Below are 19,647 nucleotides of genomic sequence, written 5' to 3'. Positions count from 1 at the left end.
ATGGTGTTCAGTGTGGGAGAGAATTTGGCACTCTGGCCAGAGCTGCTGAATTTGGAACTGGAGAACCATGTTCAGACCTTCATGACCAGTTCACCATACCACACTCCTGACAGAGCTGCTGCACCTTAGAAGGCCCGATAGACCTTAGAAGCCCAGGTGTCTTAGCACCCACAGGTGGACCTGTCCACCACAATCCGGATATAGGGCCCGATTCACAAAAGTAATCTGAGACAAAATCCTAAATTTACGACTTTCGGTATTCACAAAAGGGATTTAGGAGTAGTAAAGTTAGGATTCCTAACTTTACTACTCCTAAATGCCCTTTGTGAATACCAAAAGTCGTAAAGTTAGGATTTTAAGACCAAAACTTAAGTATAACTGAGACAAAATTCTAACTTTACGACTTTCGGTATTCACAAAGGGCATTTAGGAGTGGTAAAGTTAGGATTCCTAACTTTACTACTCCTAAATGCCCTTTGTGAATACCAAAAGTCGTAAAGTTAGGATTTTAAGACCAAAACTTAAGTATAACTGAGACAAAATTCTAACTTTACGACTTTCAGTATTCACAAAGGGCATTTAGGAGTGGTAAAGTTAGGATTCCTAACTTTACTACTCCTAAATGCCCTTTGGGAATACCGAAAATCGTAAAGTTAGGATTTTGTCTCAGATTATCTTTGTGAATTGGGCCCATAGTTCATTTTCTTATTCAGCTCCTTATCATTGGAAAAGCCTTCCTTTTCACATTCGCTCCTCCCTCAATTTTTCAAGGTTGAAAAAAACTGATGAAAAGATGGCTTTTCTAAATGCCGTACCTTAGATCCAGTGTACCAGCGCTGGGATACTCCGAGAGTGAGACGTTGCGCTATACAAGCTCGTTCACATAAACATAACATAACATATAACATAACTCAAAAATGACATAGGTCTGAGGAGCATGAGACGTGCAAGGCTTACCCACCCATGAGAGCACGCTAATTGATGGTGTGAAGTGATTGATAAACAACTAACAACGAATTCCGAAGATCTTCAGAAGCACAAGAAGTGCGAAGCATATGTGCCCAGGGGCACACAATGTTTAGATGGCACAACAACGAAGCACAGTGATCCCGAGAAATTCAAGAAGCCGGAGCACAGAGATGGGCGATAAGATGACAGTAGGGGGAAAGGAAGGGTGTGAGAAATTCAGCAAAAAGGTGCACAAGACCATACATGAGCTCTTCCCTCGTTCTTCCGAATGTAATCTGATTGGCTGGCGAATCTGTAGAAATGGGTGGCAAACAAATTCAGCTTCCCCCAAAGGCACACTTAATAAACAGAATGTATCCAATTTCTGGGAAGCATGATAGAAATATAAGTAGCCTAAAATGCCTAGCCTCTGATCAAGTGTTATTAATAGGCAGATAAAATTGGTATTTTTTTAGTCTGGCACCCTTACGTCACAAGGCACTAGACAACAGAAATTTATTTTGGCCAATGCTGAGCATGCAAGCAGAGGAACTCACAGAGGGATGGAACAGAAGGATGAGACCTGTGTGCAGACACACAAGCACTGTGACTGATGTCGCAGGAAGCATCTCGGAAATTGGTCTATTTTTCATGGAGTCTTCTTCGGCTGGGTAGGAAGAGGCCCCATGGGGGCCTTAAAATGTGATGATCTGTATGAATTATGAAACTGTAATATCTTGTTTATAACTTAGTTACTTGACAGTGGAGCAATATGAAGGAGCCAAGCTGTTTGCCACAGAATCAGATGGGAACATCCTGCCTGGAGCAAAACAATTGCCCAACAGAAGCAGCCTCTCCCTTGCGCCAGAGAGGTTTCAGAGGACACCGCTCCATTCATTCACATACATCACCTCATCTCACAGACTTACATTTAAAAGCGCTTACTGAGAACATTCAAACTTCAACAGACATGTTGTTATTTTAACGACCAACATGACAACTCCGCCTTTGCAAATTTCGGCTGTGGGAACCACAGTGAATTTGCCAGCTTGTCAGTCCCTCTCGTCACTTTGAGCATTTTTTCCTGTTTACATTTTTTTTTGTTTGTCTGCCATGGAACATAACAGATATCTTGCGTTTTCATCATGCTTTTCTTCAGTCATGGAGAGCAGCAGAAAGCACATTCCTATTAATCGGTTTTAGACCTTGAGTACATGGATAGCAGCTGCATTCGCTGAGAACAACAAATGAGCAGATGACGTAACAGCTCACATTAAGTCCTGCCAAGTGCCACGCATCAGGGGTTAAACTAACGCATTTTAGTACTGGTGTCAACATCACGGCACAAAACTGCATTAGTTACACATTATGGCAGCTCGTCTGACTTTGTGCAATGATGTAATGCGACTATAGCAACAAAAGAAAGCCTGCTATGCTGCTCCCTCAGCCTGCCAATGAAGGTTATTTTACTGAGCTAGCATGGACTGGAGTAGAATCGCGTTGCTATGGTCACAGTGAACTAAAGTTGATACTTTGTTCATTCTTTTGCTGCAGCATGACTCCTTATAAAATAAAATAAAAATCGAGTTGGGTGAAGTCAGGCCAGGCCCCTCCAGACAACGGGGAGCCAACGACTGTCTGCGGGGAAAAAAAACAAGAGCTTGACACAGCCTTATGTGTATCCACTGACTTTCGTTTGATATTTTGGGGGTACATTACAGTAGATTTGGCAGGCAGCTGCTTGGATTGTTTCTTGCTGTGTGCCCTCACCCACAGAGACAAGGTGGCACTGCCGCGAGACCCATCGCAATGTGTGCCTGCTGTGGAGGTGCTTGAGCAGGCAGTGCAGCGGGTGAGCTGCAGGAAGCCTTCACTGTGTTACCGGCCAAGAGAGAATAGAATAACATGGCTCTCCCTTCATCTTGGGCTCCCAACCCAGTCTTAGATACTTCACTTTTTCCGACCAGTCCCAAAATGTATAAATTATGTTGTTGATACTTGAGTGTGTCAACACAACTTTGAATATAGCCTGCACTTGCCTCTGGGGTATGTGCGATGAGGGGCCAGGAGGAGGTCCTTGTGTACTCCTGCAGGCGCCCACTTAAGTGCGCCAGCGCCGGCCTGCCACACCAGTCAATGTTTTGGGGGCTCAGATAGGCTGCTGACAGGACTGCACGATGATGAACAAGCCAGAGGCCGTGAGATACACACTGACGCCGGCTACCAGAGAGCCTAGTGTGATGCAGTGTGCAGCAACTAGCAGGGTCAGATTGGGATCACAATTAGGCTCCGGCAGTCTAAAAACAGTGGCCCACATTCCCTGATCATCCCTTTCATGGATCTACATGTGTTTAGTCTCGCTGCAATCTGGCCGGTTATTTTTTGTTAAAGTTTTGTATAGTGTGAACTTGGTCCAAAGTAATTGGAGCAATGTACATGAGCACCAGGTATATCACACAAGATCAAATTCATTTTCGGTATAGAGCTTAAGTAATTTGCCCAGAATCACAGGATGTTGAGCTGACGCTGGGACTAGAACCTAGTTTCAATGCCTGCAATGCCTTCCAATGCACTGGAAATGCGGTCACAATACATGGCTGCTACAGAGGCCACTTTTCTTACTCACCCCCTCCCCAGCTCATTATAGCCTCAAGGCCTTTACCTGGCAAGGGAGGTGTCAAAAAGCACATTGCTGCTGCTCGGGGTGGGGGGAAGCGGAAGGGGGAGGGAGAGGGGGGGCTAGGTCGGAATGAACCAATAAAACCTGCCCCCCCCTGTGAGGCCCCTACATACAACCCACCCTCTCTGCACCCACCATGGTCTAAAAATGGTGGCTCGGCGAGGCATAATACTGCTTCTGGAAGGGCACACGAGGCAGGATGCCAAGGTGAGAATGCCCCAAAGGCTAAAGCAACACCTGGTCCCCTGCCTCAATTCACAGCACGGCAGGGGTGTGACCAAGATATTGGCCACATTAAGGTGGCCTGGTGGTGCTGGGAAAGTAAGTCAGTCTCTTGGGTCAGTTTAAAGACGCCCCAAAAACCCGGCCCACAGGTGACCCTGGGGCATCGGCCCATCAACCAATGCCCGAATGCCCGCCTTCCAAATCCGAGCCTGGCAACAAGGCAAGCAGAGCCGAGCATCTTAGCAGCAGAGCCCTTTGAGGTGACAGCCATCTACAAACTACTATTAGCAGCACTACAGTGAGCTCATTGGCCCTCTCCCCAACTCCCCAAGAACACTATGAAAGGCGCACTTTGTTAGTCTGGAATTACAAAAAGAAGGACTTGTTTGTGATGGCACAGCAGAGGCAGCAGCACAGCACTCCAATGAAGATGAGTGCAGTGGGGGCTATGTCTGTCAGAGTGTGGGAGCAGGGTGGAAAACATGGGTCCACTTAAAGCAAAACATATCCTATTACTATTTTGTTGGTCTTTCATCTTCAGGTAACTATATAAAATAATTTGAAAGATAAATCATGCTAGCTAAAGAGATGCACTTTTTTATTTTACATTTACCTCATGAACATGTTGGTTAACGCAGCTACTGCAATGTCTGTGTGTGTAACCAGAGAGAAACAGCACTGAATCCTGGTTGGTGCAGTGGCGAAAAGTGACTTCTGCATTCTTAGTGCTATGATGTTACAGACAGCAACTGACTAGCACTGTGAATATGCAACATTAATCTTAGAAAGGGCTGGAGGTCAGTGACCTTTCATTTCAGGGGTTTGCAGCATTTCAATTTTTTTTTTAGATTCTTATTGGCGGTGTAATTTCTGATGTATTATTTTTTCTGTGGACTTTGTTGCTTGGTTTTACTTGGGAAAAAGCGTCACTCTAGAGGGCATATTTACAATAGAAGTGATAGAGCACGGAGTTAGCCTTTTTGGCTTAATGCCGTGCTCCGCCACATCTGAAACACAGGGCTGCACCATATTCACAACAATATGGTGCAGCCTTGTGTTTCCCCTTGCGCTGGTGCTAAATGTAGCTGCCTAGCGCCGACGCAGGCACCCTTGCACAATACTGCAAGAGTGTCTGCGTTGCAGGGGAAGATTGTTTATGTGCAGGAAGGTGTCTCTTCATGCACATAAACAATCTTTAAATGACGTTTTGTAACCTCTATGTATGCTGCTTAATGCAGCACACATAGAAGTTGCAAATTTAATTTTTTTAAATGATTGTTTATGTACATGAAGGGACCCCTTCCTGCACATAAGCAATCAATGGCGTTTTGCTGTTTCTAAATGGTGTTTTCTTTCTTCTATGGGTGCTGCACAACACAGCACACATTGAAACAGAAAAAACGAGGAGAAATTAACCATTTCTCCTCATTGCAGCAGGGTTTGGCCAGGTTTTCGCTGGTCTTAATTTTGGCGCTGCCCCATATTTACACCACCCTTGTAAATATGAAGCAGTGTCAAAATGAATGGGTGTTGTGGTGGAACGCCCACCACAATACCCATTGCCCTTCCCTTTCACGCTAAGTATAGCATGATAGAGTGCCTTCTTCAGAAGGTGGCATTAAGCCACGTTAAGTGACTTAACACCGCCTTGTGAATAAGACAAAACCCCTATCACCACCACAATGTTGTGAGAAGTGATGTTGTGGTTGCGATAGGTGCTTGTAAACATGCCCCTAAGTGTCACAAATTTTGCGGTTGAATGTCATAAGGACACTGGAACCATGGAACAGAGAAATTGCAACCGGCACAAGTAATGTCAGTTCTGTCTAGTTTCTACGCTAAGCAAAAACTAGAAAGTAGAATTAATAATCTCGCACCCCTCCTTGGGAATGAGAAAGCAGGAGATCATGAGGATTGTCTTGGGAAGATACAGCATCAATTATAAAAACACATTATAGGGTCTTATTATCTTGTTCTTCTAATGGATACTTCTTCAAAATATGGCATGTGCAGAAACCTGGAACAAAATGAGCTTCAAGTCTTGACTCTGTTTGCAGAGAGGAATGTTTGCAAAAGTCTGAAGAAATTATTATGTTGCTGTCTGACGCCATTGGCAGGTATTGGCACCTGGGATCTCCTGTTCCTGCCAGAGGTAGCTGTTATTTTTCTTGTTGAGTGAGCTTTGTTCTCTACAGGGAGATCTTTATGAGCCAACATATAGGAAGTTCCCATGCACAGCATGACACATCTAGATAGTGTGTGCTTTAACAAAGCTGTTCTCTTCTTTGCATCACTGAACCAAATGAAAAAGTAATTCCTAGTTGTAAAATATTTTGTGCTGTCAGTATCGAAATAAAATGCTCTTTTAGGCTCTGTTCCATGCAACCTCACCACTTGCTCGACGCAACAAAGAAGGAGAAAAGGAAAGACATGGGCACATGCCAAAAAATAAGCATGCATACATTTTCACGCTGGTTTAATTGCTTTAACATCCCTTGATGCATTCATGTCATGGGCTGAAAAGGCTTTTACTGAAAAAGATCTAAGGCATTATGTTGTGAAATCTAAATGCTTGGCAGAGGAACTCCAAAAGGAAAAAGATAGATAACATGAGTTGCATTTAAGTGTTATGAATGGATTATCACAAGCACAACTACAGTGTAACAATAGGGATGGGGGAAGTTTTAAACTTTGTCCACAAACTTGGGCGAAGATGGGCAACTTCAATGTTTGTGAAGCCTGGCAGCTTCCCATACCTGATTTCAACATTGCTAATTCTAATGCAACTCTACTTGGTAAGTGGGTGTGGATGTCCATTATAGAGCATCCTGCAGCCTGATATCCCAATAAGAAAGAGCTGGGTTTCAAGGGTAGGCAATTGTTCTGTGCATGGCTACCACTGTATCCCCACTAGCATGCATTTTTGCTACTGAACAGCAGCTGGTAAACAACCACAGCTCAGCAGCAGGAGTCACCTCTCCAGTCCGCGCAGAAAGACACACACTCAACCTTGTCTTCTCCAGCCGCGAAAACATCACATACAGCCACACCTCAGAACTCCTCTGGACCAACCACCACTGCCTTCACCAAACACGCAGTACATCACCATACTTAACACCCCCCTACCATTGCTGGAACAAAGTCATTAAAGAACACCTCAACACCTCCCTCAATACAACCACATTGCCAACGTCCACAGATGCTAATACTTCAGCAAGCAACCTTCACTGATGGATGTTTAACTGTTCCTTCACTCTGGTACCCCTTGAGAAGGAACCTAGCAAGCAACACTCCAAGAAAGCCAGTTGGTTCACGCCACGAGTCCAGACGCACCTGTACACAACTTGAGAAGAGATGGAGGAACCACAAAACCCTGGAAGCCCATGCAGCTTTCAAAGCCGCCGTCACTGCACACCACCTGCTCCTCAAAACCACAAAGAAAATGGCCCTCCAAGACAGAATTAATGACAACGCACACAAGAGCAAAGAACTCTTCGCCATCATTAAGGAGTTTGCCAGGCTCAACCGCGAGAACACAGACGTCCCACCCTCCCAAGACCTCTGCAACAAATTCAGCACCTTCTCTCACCACAAGAACGGTCAGATCTGCGACTGCTTTGACACCCAAGACCCTCCTTCCAGACTCGCTACCACTGCACCCAATGATGCCGCACTGCAACAAATCCTGCTCAACTGGACTTTGCTCACCACAGAGGGCACACTCAAGACCATGAAGCGCATCCACTCTGGAGCCCCCTCAGACCCATACCTGCACCACATCTTCCATATCAAGACCACCACCTTCCCCGATGACTGGAAACATGCCAAGATCAACCCCCTGCTGAAGAAGCCTTCTGCCGACCCGACACACCTCAAGAACTTCGGACCCATCTCCTTGCTCCCCTTCCCAGCCAAGGTCATTCAGAAGTCCAGCAACGCCCAACTGTCTGAGTTCGTCAAAACCAAGCACGTCCTTGACATCTTTCAAAGCAACCATAGTACCAAGATCGTACTCCTCACCATCACGACTACTCCCTCCTCGACTGGGGCGAAACAGGCAGCCCTCATCCTTCTAGACTTCTCTGCCACCTTCGACACTCTCTCCCACTGCACCCTAATCATGGGACTCCACGACGCAGGCATCTGCGACAAGGCCATAAACTGGATCCACTCCTTCCACGCCGGTCGAACACAGCGAGTCAGACTACCACCGTTCCTCTTAGAGCCCGCAGAGTTCAGCTGTGGAGTGCACCAGGGCTCCTTCCTGAGCCCCACCCTCTTTAACATGGCCCCACTCGCAGCCATTGTCAGGAACCACGGACTCAATATCGTCTCCTATGCTGATGACACCCAGCTGATCCTCTTCCCTCACCAACGGACCCACAGCTGCCAGAATCAACTTCCACAGCGGGATGAAGGCCGTCGCCACCTGGAGGAAAGACAGTTGCCTCAAACTCAACTCAGACAAGACCGAAGTTCTTATCCTGGGTCCCAACCCCTCAGCAGGTTGGTCATGGTCCCCTCAGAGCAGTTTTTAGCTAGAAATTAAGTCCCAGGATGTGGCTATCTAGGCACCTTTAGCACCACTTCCAAGGGTCCAGGACTGGGGAGACACCAGTTGGAAGGCTGGGACTCACTCAGTCTGGGTCTAGGTGCAGGTTCAAGAAGGCTGCAGCCTTTTCTGTCCCCGAGGCTCTGATCAGGAGGCCATCCAACTAGCCCTTGGAATCACTCTGGAATCCTGGGTTCAAGGGATGGAACAGGGGTCAAGCAGCAGGGCAGGCCTCTAAGGTTCAAGCAGGCTGCAGGCAGCAGAGCAGTACTCACAGGTGCAGTAAAGCATTCCTTTGAAATGCACAGAGGCCACAGCAGCAGGCAGTCCTCTGAGAGTCCTCCTACTGTTCCTGAAAGATAGCAGAAGAGTGGGTCTGAGGGTCCTATTTTTATACCTGGCACCTTCTTTGAAGCAGAAAACATTTCTGGAGAATTCCCTTTGAAGTTCTTGGAGATTTTTGACTCCCCTGCACTAGCTTTAACCTGGCTGCCTGAACAACCAAGTGGTGTGAATTCCTTTGTGTGAAGCTAAGGCACAGCCCATTGATTTGCTGATTACCCCATCCTGCCAGTGATGGCCCATCCAGGCACACCTAATACCTCTATTGTGTAACTGTCTAGGAGGACAAAACAAAGTCCAACTGCTAACTACACTCAGTCATGTGATCAAGGAACAGGCTGCAGGTACAACATAGCCAGGGCAGGAAAATGCCAACTTTCTAAGTCTTGTGATACGGGGTTATGTCCAATTTTGATGGCCAGATTGGACGTGGAAAGATATATATGGATGAGGTGGTCAGATTCTCTTTTTTCGAAAACTTTCTAAAAGTAGCATTGTCAAAATTGTAACTTAAAATCCTACCCTACCATTAAAGAGGATTTTAAATTCCAATTTCTTAGACACCAAACATGAAATTTCTACCTGTCCTCAAACAAAAGTTAGCAATTAACTATAGTAAGGCAACCCAATGTTATCATATGGGAGAGGCAGGCCTCACAGCAGTGAAAAACATGCAATGCATCCTGCCCTATGGGCTACCTAGTGCCTACCTTAGGGGTGGCTAATATGCAATAAAAGGGGAGTTTAAGGCGTGGGAAAGGGGTTATTTTGCCAAGTTGAATAGGCAGTTTAAAACTGTGTTCGGCTGCAATGGCAGATCGGGGGCATGTTTTAAGGGGTTACTTAAGTGGATAGCACAACATGTGCTGCAGGCCCACTAGTAACATTGAATTTAAAGTGGCTGGATATATGGTATACCACTAAACTAGCAATTTATACGTACATTAAATATTCCAATAAAGTGTAAGCCAATTTTACCATGTTTTAGGAAGTGAGAACAATCACTTTAGCACTGGCTAGCAGTGGTAAAGTGTACAGAGCCCTAAAGCCAACAGAAACAAATTCAGAAACATAGGAAGGTGAAAACAAAAGGTTTCAGGAAGACCACCCTAATGCTGACAGATCTAACAGTGTTGCGTTCTGCTTTAACTATTGTGCCTCATTTTATAGTAGGGCTCTTCTTCATTATAAAAACACAGAACATCTCTAAAGCCCAATTGTCCCGATATAAAATGTTATTGCTGTCTGCTTCTCACATCACCATGACCTGGTGTCCAGCCTGAACCATGCCTCTTTAATTCTCACCAGTGAGAAAGTGGAACCACATGATTGCATCCTTGTCACTTTATACATAACCAAACCTCAAGTGGATTTAATTGATGTGCCTAATCTTAATCATGAATTAACCTATTTTGTAGGCACCTGTTCACCTAGCTTGCCGCCTCTCTTGCTACTTACATGTGGCCTCCAGTTCCTGCTTGTTCCATACTGATCCAGTGACACCGCAGCTGCCCAGGTTTTCCCATTGGGGGTTTCCCAACCAGGTTTTCCCACTCACTGTTCTTCCCGCTAACAAAAGCCCCACCCACCCCAGGAACTACCTAATGCAGGCCGCAGCATGACCGCACAGTGGACGTGTGCAGCAGGAGCGCCAAAGACAAGCTTGTTTGTGCCCGTCTGTGTCTGGCCCACGCCCAGCACTACAACCCCTGGCCCTCCCACCCCCCTGAAGATACACCATCGCCGAGCTCTATACCCTCGTCCTCGAATGTCACAAAAAAATGCCACCGTGCTGACCACACGTTCCATGGTAGAACCTTCCACCTGCACCTACTGCCACTTCACCTGCTACTGCACACACACCAGCCCACCACCCAGCCCCACCCCGAACACAGAACAGTCAAAATCTGAACAAAATAACCAACACACATGCGCCCTTCTCAACACATGCTCACTGTGCAAGCCTTCCACTGAATTATGGGACTTCATCGCAACCCTCGCACCCGACATAACTTTCCTCACTGAGACCTGGCTCAACCCCACATTTGCCCCAGACATTGCCACAGCGACCCCGAAGAATAGAAAATCACTCACCAGGACTGCACCAGCAAACTGCGAGGAAGTACAGCCATCATCCACAAGGGACAATACAGTGTATTACCACCACCACGGACAACACCACTACCTCCATGGAACTACTCAACGTCAAGCTCCACACGGATGACAAGACAACCATCAGAGGCACCCTTGCATACCAACCCCTAGGGCCACGCTCCATCTTCTACAACACCATCGCAGACTTCATTTTGCCCCTAGTCTTAGACACCAAGGACTACATCTTCCTTGTCGACCAAAATTACAACATCGACGACCACAATGACAAAAACACTGCACAACTCCTTGACAGTATGAGCAGTGTCGGATTTACCCAGATCATCCACGACCCTAGATGCACCACAGGAAAGACCCTGCACCCAATTTTAACCTCCAGTAAACACGTCAAGTACAGCCATGTCACAGAACTCACATGGATTGTTCACTCCATTGTCCACTTCAGCATCTCCAGCCCCCGCACCACCACCCCTAAGATGACCAACGGTCCCCACCAGAAGTGGAATAAAGTCTCAAAGACCAGCTGGGTGAAAGCCCTCATCACCTCCAACCCTGCTATCACCACCAACCTTGAACAGGAAGTGAAAAACTTTAATACCTGGATCACCAATTGTGCAGAGAGCATTGCACCCTTCAAGAACAATATCCAGAGGCAAGCTGGTACACCCAAGAACTCAGAACAGTGAAATGAGATAGCCAACTATTGGGAAGGATATGGCGCACCAGCAAGGACACCTACGACAGAGCAGCCTTCAATACCATCCTCAATATCTACTACCACCTGCTAAGGGCAACAAAGAAGACAGCCATTGCCGCATGCATCCAAGCCAGGACAAACAATACCAAGGAACTTTTCAACATTGTTAAGAAATTCTCCAACCCGGCTGCCAGTGAAAACAATATCACACAAGCACAGGAGCTGTGCGACAACCTTGCACACTTCTTCCATAACAAGATTGCAACCATATACAGAAACTTCGAATGCCAATCCACACCTATAGACCTCCTCGACAGACACACCACCATTGTACACCAACTGAAAACACATACATACTGACCACCTTGAACATCATCTCCACCCAGGATATCATCTCCACCATGAAATTCATTCACTCGGCAGCTCCCAGAGACCCATGCCCGCACCACATTTTAAACCTTGGAAACCAAAGGATCGGCCATGAAATCACCACCCTACTCAACATCTCGATCACCACCACAAAATTCCCACTGCCTGGAAACAGACCACCACTCAAAAAACCCTCCGCCGACCCCAGCAAATTGAAATCCAACACCCAAACTCCCTGCTTCCATTTCCATCAAAGGTACCGGAAAAGATCTTCAACAATCAACTCCTGACACACCTGGAGTAGAACAAGCTATGCAACGTCTCCCAATCCAGCTTCTGCAGCAATCACAGCACCAAAACCACCCCGATTGCAGTTACCGACAACCTCCAAACCCCTCTCGACCGAGGAGAAACAACAACTTGATCCTCCTCGACCTCTCAACAGCCTTTGACACAATATCCCACCACACACTGATTGACTCCACCACATCAGCATCCAAGGGGATGCGCTCAGATGGATCACCTCGTTCCTCAACAGAAGACCCCAGAGGATCCACCTCTCACCTTTCACCTCTGAACCCAAGGAGATCCCCTGTGGTGTCCCCTAGGGCTCATCTCTCAGCCCCAAGCTGTTCAATGCATATATGACACTGGCCAACATCGGCAGATCTCACATTCTCAACATGATTGTGCGCGATATAAATGCCATGATTGATGATTGATTGATTTCCTATGCAGATGACACCCAACTCATCCTGTCACTCAACGACGACCCCACCACCACCAGAACCAACTTTCTCAGATGCATCACAAACTTCACCGACTATATGAAGAACAACTACAAGCAGCTGAACACAGACAAGAAGGAAGTACTTATCTTTGACAACAGCAGCAACACATGAAATGACTCCTGGTGGCCATCAGAACTAGGACCCATACCCACTCCCTTCAACCACACCAGAAACCTCGGAATCATCATTGACAACAAGCACACAATTAAATCATAAATCAATGCTGTCTCCTCCACCTGCTTCCTCACAGTGCACATGCTACATAAGCTCTTTAAGTGGCTACCCCTACACATGAGACACACCGTGACACAAGCCCTCGTCACCAGCCAACTGCACTACGGCAAAGCCCTCTACATAGGAATTATCGCACACCTTCTACGGAGACTTCAGACCATACAGAACGCCGCAGGCAGACTCATCCTCGGCCTTCACCGATGAACCACACTCCATCTCAGGAAACGCTACTGGCTACCCATACAGAAGCCAATTCAAGCTGCTCACACAAGGCTCTACACAACCAAGGACCCACCTACATTAACCCCCACCTGAACATCCACCATCCGCTTCACCTCACTTTCACTTGCCCATAATCCCTGCATCTACCAAAACAGAATTGGAGGACGCTCCTTCTCCCACATTGCAATAAAGACCTGGGACAGCCTCCCCACGCACCTTCAAATCATCACCTCAATACTGAAATTCCGAATGGCCCTCAAGACCTGGCTGTTCGAATAAGCCTGTCACAATACCGAGTGGGTTAAAGGGACTGAGGGAGATTTACAGACCAGCGCGGACAAGTCCCCATGTCATAACTATAATAACCAAAAAGTCCGCGGGTAAGTGTAAACAGGCTGGTACAACTCAACAGGACGCAAAACTATAAAAGCAGTCCTCTTAAAGAGGACAGAATCCCATCACCCTCCAAGGTGGCATGCTTCATCATTTGGGATCTCCTCTTGGCTGCAACCTGGTGCAGCCAAGGAGCTACGACTCCTTGCTAATGTAAAGGAGGAGCTCACGGATGTTTTGATGTAAACCGAGGGCTAGATCTCCTAAAGATCAATGAAGCTAGACACAGTGTGGTGAAAATTAAGTAGTGCAGTGTAAATAGGAAGTGTATTAAAATTGACTAACAGGAGAAAAATAAGTTTATTAGGTATCTCGAGGTGTCAAGGTATAAAAGCCGTCAGGACGTGATCTGAACAAATATACAAACGCGCAAGTGAAAAATTTGTGAGTGAAAATTACCACTATTCAAATTAAAAGAACGATACAACCAACGGTATACCTTTGTATTATTTGTAGTGGGAACTACAGGGATACTTGGAAAACACCTGTTGAAAAAAGGAAAAAAGCACACATTCAAAAGGTGCAAATGTCATACCAGTCTGTTTAACACGCAGCATTGCTAATGAATAACATGATGCCAGAAAGTAAAAGAAAAATGAGGCCAATAATCAGCCTTCCTAACCATGTAAAATCGGGGAGACCACCCACCGCTCCTGGTGACAACTCAGGGCATGAGGCAACGCTCTGTGAAAGAAAAGAAAATAACAGAAAAAGAACTAGTACCACAAAGGCAGATAGTACTTAAGTGGAGGTGCCCCTAGATGGCACCAACACTAATGCTTAAGAAGGGTTAAAAGGAGTCACTCTGAAAGGCTGTCATGTACGAGATGGCAAAAAGTGCCCTAACTTTCTAACAAGTAGGCCAGTGTGTAAAAAGGGTCATAGTTAAGAGGGAGCTAGTGACGTTGTCAATGTCATCGCCTAGCTTACCGCTAATCTAAGGGGGTCAAAGAGGCTGTCAAAATGCATGGTTATTACTTGGACCTGGGACCTAGGCACACAAAATTCCATGTTCACTCATCTAATGCCGATACTATTAGCAAAAACCGTGAGAGTTTCTCATGGTACCAGCCCAGTATCGAGAAATGAAAAATGAATGATACTGGATACACATTCACAAACAGTGTCGCAAAGTGAGCTGGGGCAGCCGGTGTTATGTTCAAGAGAGAACAATGTCTGTGTGTTAGCAAATATGCAAAAGCGTGCTGTTAAGACTCACCTGTCCGTCGCTACCCCGGGCTCTTTCCTGGTTGTTTCAAGCGGTAGGTGGAAAAGCGAGTGCGCGGCATTAGTACTAGTTGGTAAACGGCCTCACCTGTGGGGAACCGTTGATGACGTGAGTGACTTCGCGTCATGTGACATATGAGACAAATGTCTCATTTCTTATACGTCAGTGGGACTTCATAGAGATATGGAACACTGGGATATGAGGGCCCACTTTACATATGGAAAGATGTCTCCTTAATGTTAACAACGTTGCTATAATGCGAAGCAAACGGCAAGGTAATGATAAGTCACAACTTGACTTAACACGGAAATGCGGAACTGTCGGCATGGTGTCTGCATGGAAATATTGCAGTCGCATGAGTAAACTACAAAATAAAAATAGAAAAACTGCGTGATGTAAGTGCAGTAATCCTGAAAAGCCGAACTGGAATATGTTCCTATGACCTATAACAATATTATTTAAAAGACAAGGGGCCCGATTCACAGAACTAACTTAAGACAAAATCCTAAACTTACTACCATTTTGGTATTCACAGAAGGCACTTACTCATTTTGGTATTCACAGAAGGCACTTACTCATTTCGGTATTCACAGAAGTTAGGACTCCTAACTTTAGGACTCCTAAATGCCTTCTGTGAATACCGAAAGACTTAAAATTAGGATTTTTCTCAGTTTAGTAGTAGTATAGTTGGAACTCCTAACTTTAGAACTCCTAACTGCCTTCTGTGAATACCGAAAGTCTTAAAATGATGATTTTTCTCAATTAAGTAGTAGTAAAGTTAGAACTCCTAACTTTAGGACTCCTAAATGCCTTCTGTGAATACCGAAAGCCTTAAAATTAGGATATTTCTCAGTTTAGTAGTAGTAAAGTTAGGAGTCCTAACTTTAGGACTCCTAAACTGAGAAAAATCCTTAATTTTAAGACTTTCGGTATTCACAGAAGGCATTTAGGAGTCCTAAAGTTAGGACTCCTAACTTCTGTGAATACCGAAGTGAGTAAGGGCCCGATTCACAGAACTAACTTAAGACAAAATCCTAAACTTACTACTTTTGGTATTCACAGAAGTTAGGATTTTGTCTTAAGTTTGTCTTAAGACAAACTTAAGACAGACTTAAGACAGACTTAAGACAGACTTAAGACAAACTTAAGACAGACTTAAGACAAACTTAAGACAGACTTAAGACAGACTTAAGACAGACTTAAGTTAGGATTTTGTCTTAAGTCTGTCTTAAGTCTGTCTTAAGTCTGACTTAAGTCTGTCTTAAGTTTGTCTTAAGTTTGTCTTAAGTTTGTCTTAAGTCTGTCTTAAGTCTGTCTTAAGTTTGTCTTAAGACAAACTTAAGACAAAATCCTAACTTCTGTGAATACCAAAAGTAGTAAGTTTAGGATTTTGTCTTAAGTTAATTCTGTGAATCGGGTCCCTTGTGTCTTCTGTGAATACCAAAATGAGTAAGTGCCTTCTGTGAATACGAAAATGGTAGTAAGTTTAGGATTTTGTCTTAAGTTAGCTCTGTGAATCGGGCCCAAGACATTCTGAAAGAATCTTGAAAATGCATGTCTTTATCATGTAAGAACACATAGGGGCCGATTCACAGAACTAACTTAAGACAAAATCCTAAACTTACTACTTTTGGTATTCACAGAAGTTAGGATTTTGTCTTAAGTTTGTCTAAAGACAAACTTAAGACAGACTTAAGACAGACTTAAGACAAACTCATGACAGACTTAAGACAAACTTAAGACAAAATCCTAATTTAAGTCTGTCTTAAGTCTTTCTTAAGTCTGTCTTAAGTTTGTCTTAAGTCTGTCTTAAGTCTGTCTTAAGTTTGTCTTAAGACAAAATCCTAACTTCTGTGAATACCAAAAGTAGTAAGTTTAGGATTTTGTCTTAAGTTAGTTCTGTGAATCGGGCCCATAGTAGCTATTGTTATTGGTGTAATAGGTAAAAATATACACAGGCAGTGGATTAATAGAAAATCACTGTCGTTCTTGGTGTTTATGTACAGAATGGATTACACAAGAATCCAAGGAATCGCATCATTGAGCCCCTCCACATCGCTATGTAGCTTGTATACCCAGTGCTGTTCTTTTTTTAAAAGAAAGTTAGACACATCAGCGGCATGTTTAGGTATGTGTGGTTGCTCAAGAATGGTTCAAGACAAGTCATCAGGTTTGTGATTTAACTCGAGGAAGTGATTGGTCAAGTGAGTAGATTGTTTCCTGAACCGAATTGTGCTTTTGTGCTCCATAATCCTCTGCTTAATCTTTCTAGTAGTCATACCAACATACTTTTTCTGACATGGGCACGTGATTAAATAGATCACCTTGTCGCCATTGCAATAAGTGTGTTTGATTTGTCTCCAAGGTCATGTGTTCCAATGTTGATCTCAGTGGTGTGTTTAGTTTGGGGACACACTACACAACTTCCACACTGATAATGTCCCTGCACTGCTAGCATGTTCCAAAGTGTAGTTAGTGAGGGAACCACATCACTCCTAGGTCGCTTATGGACCAATGTGTCTCGCAAGTTCGCCCCTCTCTTGAATGAGAGCAAAGGAGGGGACAATTTGTCCTGTCCTATGTTCAAATAAGCCTCCAGGACCTCCAAGTGCCTGAATACCCTATCGGGTGATTAGCCGTGTTTTATAAATCCTGATTAATTGATTGATTGATTGTGGAGGGATCAGGTCATAGAACTAATTATTTTGTTCTGTTTGCTGGCTATGCTGTATGCAAATGTGTTAAACTGAGGAAAGTTGTAATTTGCCAATGTGGAATCTGCAGATTGCTGAGCTCATAGCTCTCATTAGAGCTTGCATTTTAACTAAGAATGTTGTGACCATGTATGTGGACTCAAAGTATGTGTACAGAGTAATGCCCAACTCCTGTGGATGTGAAGGGCTTGCTTAACATCAGTACAGTATGTTAAAAACCATTTGAGTTCCTTACAGTTGCCTAAGAAGGTGATGGTGGAAAAGTGTACCGCATACCAGTATCCTCACAATAATGTTCCAGGGGTAACAACCTAGCTGATTTAGCCCATACAAATGCTGCTTTGTCTGAAACCGCTGATGTTGCTATGTATGTTATGAGAACTTACATATTTCATGTACCAACACTAACAGACTTGTCACAATTGCAGAAGCAAGTTTCCGAAACTGAAAACTGTTCTGGGTCAAACAGTAATGTAAAAGAAACGTTGAGGAAGTGAGGAGAGACAACATTGGGCATGTGATATCCCTGTAATTTCTACTGCCCAACCTCGCCAGGGTAGGGCTGTGTGAAATGGCATAATTTGCTTTCCAGTAATTATGTGGAATTTTGGCAAATCTACACGAAATTACACATTACCAAACATTGCAAAAAACAAAAGCACCACAAACAACAACTGTTCGCATTCTGTTGTTTGTGCGCAATTGTGCTGAATTTGTACAACAAATGGTGCATTCATACTATTATGTTACTGTGAATGTGGCATAATGGAATAATTTTGTGAATTTTACTGATGCAGATGGCAGCATAATGCCATCTTCCTGTCAGGCAATGAATAAAGGTAATGCTCACCCTTCCTCTTTGGGCCCTTTATGTACCTTGAACTAGATTTTATCCAGATGCCATGTAATGCTAACTGCACATTTCTCTTAGTTATCATGAGCATAGTTTCAGGATGTATATCAGCACACCCTTGTGCCCTTGCAGATGCCATCACAGTAGCTAAGCAGTTACTCAGAAATGTTATCCCTCAGTTTGGAGTACCATATCAGATGGTAAGTAACTGTGGAACACACTTTGTGCCAGCAGTAGTGCAGGCAGTTACAAGGCTCTAGAAGCAGACCAGCATTTCCATTGTACATATCACCTAGAATCCGCGGGCAAATTAGAAAGGAACAATAGTACCGTTAAAAACAAGATAGCTAATATTTTGCTTGGGCCACATTTTAATTACATGGGAGTAATTATGGTAATATTGTGTTACTCTGGGATGTAAAATTACAAAAAGAAAATTTGATTACTCGCTCTCTAAATTTGGAGTAAATCAGGGCAAAAATGTCCTCTCAAAACCCCCGGAACAGAGCTCGAGCAGCTGCCGCTGTTCCTGTTCTGTACCATTTTGTGCTATTTTCTTAGTGCAAAATGCATCCTCTGGCTTATTTTTGGCCTGTGGGTGTATTTTATGCAAGAAAGTATCTCTAAATGCAGGTTACACTACATGGGTAATCGAATATATTCTTGCATACGTTTGCTGTTATTTCGTGTAATTACTCTAATTACCTCCACGTCTAGCTAAAATATGCTCAGAAGCTCAACTGAAAATGGCAGATGCCCTGTTGCTAGCACTATGGTCCCTTAGAGCAATTCCCTCCCAGATGACAAAATTAAGCTCATATTAAATAGTCATGGGCCAACCCAGGAGAAAAAAATCCAGTGTTCATGGAAGAGATTGCTAATGCCACCAAATTAGCTTGAGGATTAATGGTACACCACCTAGATGCTGGTTCAAAATAGGGTGGCCCTAGACTACGCTTGAACAGTCAAAGAGGGGCGAGGGCTGAGCCGTTGTAGTTTCTAAATGTTACACTCGCCTTCTCAATACCTCACTAAGCACATATGAGCAACATGCCCACATTAAGGATAGCAATAAGAAGCTGGCCGAGTTACTGGTTGGTCCAAATTTTAATCTCAGTGGCATTTGGACATAGCTTAGTAGAATATTTGGACCCTGGGGAATGAAAATATATGATGTAGTCATTGCAATCATCTTAATATTGGTTAAACTCTATGTATTAATGAAATTAATAATGTGAATCCACTGCCAACACTTTCCCACTTGCCAATTTTGAGGATGATGGGGGT

This window comes from Triturus cristatus, chromosome 3_2 (assembly GCF_964204655.1).
Source record: "Triturus cristatus chromosome 3_2, aTriCri1.1, whole genome shotgun sequence".
Lineage (NCBI taxonomy): Eukaryota > Metazoa > Chordata > Amphibia > Caudata > Salamandridae > Triturus > Triturus cristatus.
The sequence above is the reverse complement of the archived record's forward strand: the minus strand, read 5'-3'. Positions refer to the sequence as shown.